The following is a 6,389-nucleotide window of genomic DNA, read 5'->3' on the forward strand; positions in this document are numbered from 1 at the left end:
AATAATAACGTGATTTCTTGTAGGGAATCCCTCAGCCTACACTGCTGCCAGGACAGCTATGTGTCTTTTTGATGTGGACGGATCAATAACGTCGCCATGTGGGAGGTGAAAAACGAGGAATTGTTCATCCTTAAAGCAAAGGTAAGCTCTACACAGTTAGGTTAAACTACCACACGTAAATCTTAAGTGTTGTTGACTTGGACATTTACAGTGTAGGGCCAGAAAAGGGAAAGGACCGCAGTAGTGTTTTACACGCCAGGTGGGCGTGTCCCAGTAGCTGTCGCTGTGAAGGGTGTGGATTGACGTTCGCTTTTAGCTTAGAGCAATTTATGCAGTTACTCAGTTATATTAAGTGATATTTAAAAAAAGACTTTCACTGACTTAAAAGTTATATGAATACCAAACATTTATAAATCACATTTAGAATAAAATACACATTATTTAAGTCAATAACTTAAAACTAATATTTTATTTTCAAGGTAAGCATCACAAAGTTCAAATGCAAATCTAAAAACACAACTTTTTAGCTCTTATTCGGAAGACATCATCAAGTCCACAGATGTCGAGCTCAGAGTAACAGTTCCAGAGTCTGGGTGAAAGTTGTGAGTAAAGGTAACACTTTTGTAATCTTTAGTGAAGTTTGGTCTGTACTCCACTGTGTTTAAATAACACTCAAACATAGCTAAACTTCACGTGTTCAGCCAGCTAAAGACAGACATCGTGTTAGCGTTTCAGTCCTCGGTTTAAGAAACACTAACTCTTTTTTAACAGTGTTGAACTTGTACAGTTGTAGTATGGCGATACTACGAAGGTTTAGCCACTATAACTTATCACTGATGTAGTTAAACAACTGCTTAGTGGCCCCTGGGGTGGATGAGATTCTGGGTGTCGTGGGGATGTCGTGGTTGACACGTTCCTGGACCGATGTGTGGAGGTCTGGGATGGTGCCCCTGGATCGGCAGACTGGAGCGATGGTTTAAGGAGGAACAATGCGAATGTCGTCCTGGTTGTGGAACACTGGAAAAGCTCTTCACCCCCTCGAGGATTATTCGAGGGTACGTGGGACTAAACACGACTAAAGGTGTGGAGCTCGTCCATTTGTTTTGATGTGGATAACTGAGCCAGTTCAGGTGGTTTGGGCATCTGGTCAGGCTGCCTCCTGGACACCATATAGGTGATATATTCTGGGCATGTCCGCCTGGGAGGAGGCCTCCCGACAGATGCAGGACTCGTTGAAAGAGATTACATCTCTTGGCGGACTTGGAAATGACTTGGTGTCCCACCGGAGAGGCTGGAAGGTGAGGGAAGTCTGGACTGCTGTCCCGATGACTTGCACCAGGAGAAGCGGTGGAATAGATTGATGGATGTTTACAGAATAAAGAGAATAAAAAACTATATTTCTGAATGCCTGATCTGTTGTTTCCTCTTTCAGTTGAGCTGTGACAACAAGTGTAAATTAGCTGCAGGGCTTATCCTGAAATATTTGCAGTGACGTCCCACAAAATGTTCATGTTGATTCATTTTTTTAATGTTCACATAAATTATCAAATAAGAAACTGGAAAAATTTAAAACGATCCGCTATTAGGCATGAAATATCACACAAAAACAAACAGCTTATGCACTTTTTGCTTGGAGGCCATATGTAGAGCCGTACATCACAAACTGAAAGAAGAAAAATAAATGTTGCATCGACAAATGTTCCAGCACTAATGTCTGAATATATCCTCATAGCATCTGGGCCACTGAGCTCTTTCTGGGAATGAAATGGCTTTGTTGCTTAGTCTCCTTGTACTTTTTTTTTTTTTTGGAAAGTTTCATCTGTATAACAATATTGAAAGGCATTAGTCTTAATCTCCGGCTTGCTTTTACGTTTTTTTTTTCAGTCTTAGAAGATACATCTGGTTCTTTGACTTGTAATTCCTGCCGGGATTCCAAAGAAACGCAAAAACAATTTTTTTACATCAGTGCAAGGATTAAGGAGGAGGGCAGGGTGGCTGTGTTAGGACACTTAGCTGCTGCTGGGGATGAGATTAATGCCCAACTTCTGTAATGTGTTGCACTTTTTTATGCAGCTGGACAAAAGTTGCCGTAATCCTTAATGGATCAGCATCGGTAAGCCCATCCTCATCACGCTGACAACCTGTTTAAGCTTTTTCCCACAAAGACTCTGTGTTCAGCATACTCTCTTATTTTATTTTCAGAACAATGCTAAAATAAGCCCTTTATTATCAAACGGAGTGAAGAGTGCAGCTACATATGCGCTGTCAGTTATCCTCTTTCTGCAGCGCTACAAGAGCCAAAGATTGGTTTTCCCGAGTTTTCCAAAGAAGATTTAGTTTTAAAACAACGTAGCTGTGTATTTTTCTTAAACCCAAAAAGCTTTTCATGATTGTTACATGTACTCATCAGATCATCAGCAGGCTTTTGCATGTTTGTTATTCTTCCTGTCGTGACGCCTGTTTTGTGTCACAGAAATTAAAAATGTTAAAAAGTATTTCTTAAAAACAAAAAACAATACTTTGGTCTAATTAGATTGTTATAAATGAGTCCAGATTAGAAGACAGGTGAAATCTCAGGTGGAGGTGTGGATATACTGTCAGCTAATGAAATGTCCACACTGGCTCAGAAGGGGATTAGAAAAAAAATCATCAATCAAGCACATTTTTGTTGGCCAAAATATGAAATTCACCTTTTCTATCACATTGAATAATTTTTAAGAGTCCAGAGCAAAATTGCAAGCAATACTTTTAAAAGACTTTTAATGAAAACTTCATCATGTCCAGTCTGATTTCAAATGAAGATGTTTACGCTCAAAATTTACATTTTTTAAAAAATCTATGATTTATCTGAGGAAAAATCTCTTGGCTTTCAGACAATGCTGGAAAAAAAAAAGATAAACCTGTTGTTTCATTAATTTGGAGTTGTTTCGTTAACATGTTCAAAGACATTTTGTTGTGGGGGCAAATTTAAAAAAGCATCTTCGTCACCACATGCAGCACGCTCGGGTGCCATCACGTGACCTACAATCTGTATTGTGCATTGGTACTGAACTGTTAAATCAAGAGCGAAAGCACAAAAGCTTCTATTTCATTACCCTTAACAAATATACACGTACGAGTCAAAAGGGTGGCGCCGACTACAGGTTAAAGTGTGAATAAAAATGTTGCACATCATGACGTGCCTCCTCAGACTGACCATCTTTCTATTCGAGCCTCTGTGGAAAGTGTATGTAGGCAGTCATGAGTGAATATTAAACAATTTACACATTTTTAGGACAGCTTATCAAAAAAACACAAGTTAAAGTCATAATTTGTGCAGATATTTGCTGAATCCTTTACAAATTATCTATTATTGCTGAAAGAAAAAAGCTGATATTCTCTTTTAAGAAACGGCCCTACAAGGGTAAAGTGTCGCATTTTTTATCAGCTAAACACACACGAGAAAGTGTAGCAGTGACTTTGTAATACTTCTTATTTATTCCTGTTCTGTTGAAAAGAAAATTAAATGTGATATTTCCAAACATATGAATACAAATTTACTGTGATGAATAAACCGAGGCTATTGTCATTAAATATATCAAATCGTGTGCGTTCATTCCTCTAGAAATCATCTCGCACTCACTATACTGAAGCTTTACTAAAACAGGTGCTCTCTGTATATTAACTCCTGATTCTTTTTTTTTATTTTGTTGTAAAAAAATTTATAAATAAAAATAGCTGTGTGGTTTGACAGACAGCCATCAGGCTGCAGTGCAGTTTGCATCCTGCGGAGGTCACTCTGCACCTGCTGTGGACTTGAGCGCAGCAGAAGGCCACCCACCGAACACGAGCTGCCTCCAGATAAAACATTAAAACTGATGAATCTGATCCGTCTGCCAGCGAGGAGGAGACGCTCACTGTACAGTATGTGTCCACGCAGGATGTACTGATAAACATGATCATCATTAGAAGTCATTTATCAACAGAATTCTGCTCATTGGGTTCATTTCTTCACCTCCACAGATATACACGATATCATTTAAAACAGATTAAAATGAAAAACAAATGTGTTGTGAGCACAGAGATGTAATTTAGTCTACTTTTTAAACAAATTAATACACTTATTAATCAATATTTAAAGGTTTTCAGTTTCGGTGAAAGGGTTAACTGAAAAATAAAAACAAATGCATGCAAAAATTAAATGACAATGTGTCTTATTTTCTTTTTGCATCATCAGCACTGAGCACCTACGTTTTAAAGTAGTAATAAAAGCAGTTTTCTCCTTTTCTTTAAACTTTTTATCATCATTTTTATATTTTCTGTCCTTATTTTTGCTTTAATCTAACAGTGTGCCACTCTGCTTTGTGCTTTTGACTTATTCTAATAAAATAACACCGCAAGCGCACAAACACCGTCTATCTCAGCAAAATAAATGTCTGAATGGGCCGCTCGGTGACTCACGTGTCGTGAATCGCAGACTGAACCCAGTTGTTGTTACTTGCTGTTTCACTGTGTGGCTACAACAAAAGACTCACAGCTGCAGACCAATGAATCAGACACGAAACTGCACGCTGTAAACGACGCCTCCGTTTCTCCTTACGGCCTGCAGGTGGCGCTCTGGTATCTCTGTCTGGGTTCGCCATAGAGACATCAACTCCCTGCATCACCTTAAGTATATGAGACCCCCAAAACAGGCTCCTGGATCGAGCCGGTAATAAATAAGACACCAATTGGGGTCTGTTTCAACTGGAATAATTTATTAAAAGTTAGTGCATTAGAGCAGAGCAATAATTGAAGTTATGATGAAGGAAATGGAAGATTGGGACTCGTAGACGACAAGTAGTGGACGGACAGACGCACAAGCAGACTAATCTCATTTGATAAATAATTCGCAGTTGGATTACAGCAGATTGAGACTCGAGCCGAGCACTTCTTTAAAAACAAGATTTTTCTCGTGGGACTCTCGCTGGTGGCACGTTGCTCTGGGGGTCATCATTGTCATCATATGCAATCCACTATTAAGATGGATGCTGCCTGATCCCATCAACATAATGGGTTTCATGTCTCCTGGCGTTACGGGGGGGAGGGCGAGATGGCCGGTGGGACCAGAGAAGATCTCTGCACATCATTTCTTTTGTTTCTGCTCTCGTCTCTGCAGGCATCTCGACCCTGTGAGTCTACAGCACATGCTGCCACGCAGGGAAGATTACAGCTCATCTAAAAGCAAAATTAATACCTCAGAAGTTACGGATGCTCCCTCCTCACAGGCAGAGAGGAGAGGTTCTGGGTTTCCAGCCAGCGAGGCAGCCAGGACAGAAGAGAGAGACTTTGTTCACAGCAGCAGGGCTGCTCTGTCTGTATGATGGAGAGGAGAGAGAGGGAGACACATCGGGGGGCGGTGCACCTGCAGGACAGGTGATGCTGCATCACATACGTGCATGATTGTGTCCAGCCACTGGTACTATGTTGTTTTTTAATTTGCTCTTCATCCCAGGATAAAAAATATATATTTATATAAACAGAGTGTGAAAAAGTCCAGATGATAAAGAATGATGAGTATGTGAGCAGGTGGGGCATTTTGCTGTCATCCTTTAGGCCACTTTACAGGAAATGGTGATCAATGGTGGAAATCAATACAAAGTTGTTCTAAGTGATCGTTGTTATCAGAATAAACCTGCAGAAAACAAAGTCTACGAGCAGCTTCTTGTGTAACTTTTCACAGCCTCTGAGGAAGTCAGCTGAGCCTCAATCAAGGCGTTATCACGTGACCAGAATTCCAGGTCATGTGACACACAGCTCTGTATTTGTTGTTTTCATGTTGTACAAATGTAACGCCCTTCCTTCCACATACACGAAGTAAAAAGGTTTAAAAAGCAAAGAAGAGGGTGGAGAGGTCCGGCTGGCGAGTGACCACTGTGTCCCGCATGGAAATGATAGTTTTTACATCTTTAGTGTTTTCATTTGTCGTTTGGTCAGGTTTACACTCTGTCTGTTGAAATCAGGGGCGTCAAACATGCTTTTTTTTTGCTGATGATGCAAAGACAACAGTAACTACAGAGGAATGAAAATGTCTGAAGAACAAGAAGTATTTTTCAAGCCTCCCTGCTGTGATCTGTACATTTACTGCAGACTCATTGAGCTCAAAGTTTTTAAACTGCACTTATTTTTCTTAAGAAGTCTCAAGAGGTTTCTCTCTTTGTAAATCGATGGTTCATTTGTAAAGTTTATTGTGCATTTTTTTATTTATAATGGTCACCAGGAGGTTATTATAAAGAATGCAGAAAGATGTCTGCGACCTCTGTATACGCGTTCATGATGATTTTATGGGCTCGGTTGCTTATTTTGTACTGAATGAACCTTTAAGTCAAGTTTTTAATTTTAGTAATTTCAAGTGCCAGAAAGGAGGATTA

At 39.8% G+C, this 6,389-nt stretch overlaps 1 long non-coding RNA gene across 1 annotated transcript; it reads left to right on the top strand.

The window, feature by feature from the left end:
* LOC145419407 (uncharacterized) lies at window positions 1-5,667 on the top strand. Its single transcript, XR_013900789.1, has 2 exons — window positions 1-141; window positions 5,138-5,667. It is a non-coding gene; the product is annotated as an uncharacterized LOC145419407 (long non-coding RNA).
* The last annotated feature ends 722 nt before the right edge of the window (window positions 5,668-6,389 follow it).

The sequence above is a fragment of the Astatotilapia calliptera genome, chromosome 12, assembly GCF_964374335.1.
Source record: "Astatotilapia calliptera chromosome 12, fAstCal68.1, whole genome shotgun sequence".
NCBI lineage: Eukaryota > Metazoa > Chordata > Actinopteri > Cichliformes > Cichlidae > Astatotilapia > Astatotilapia calliptera.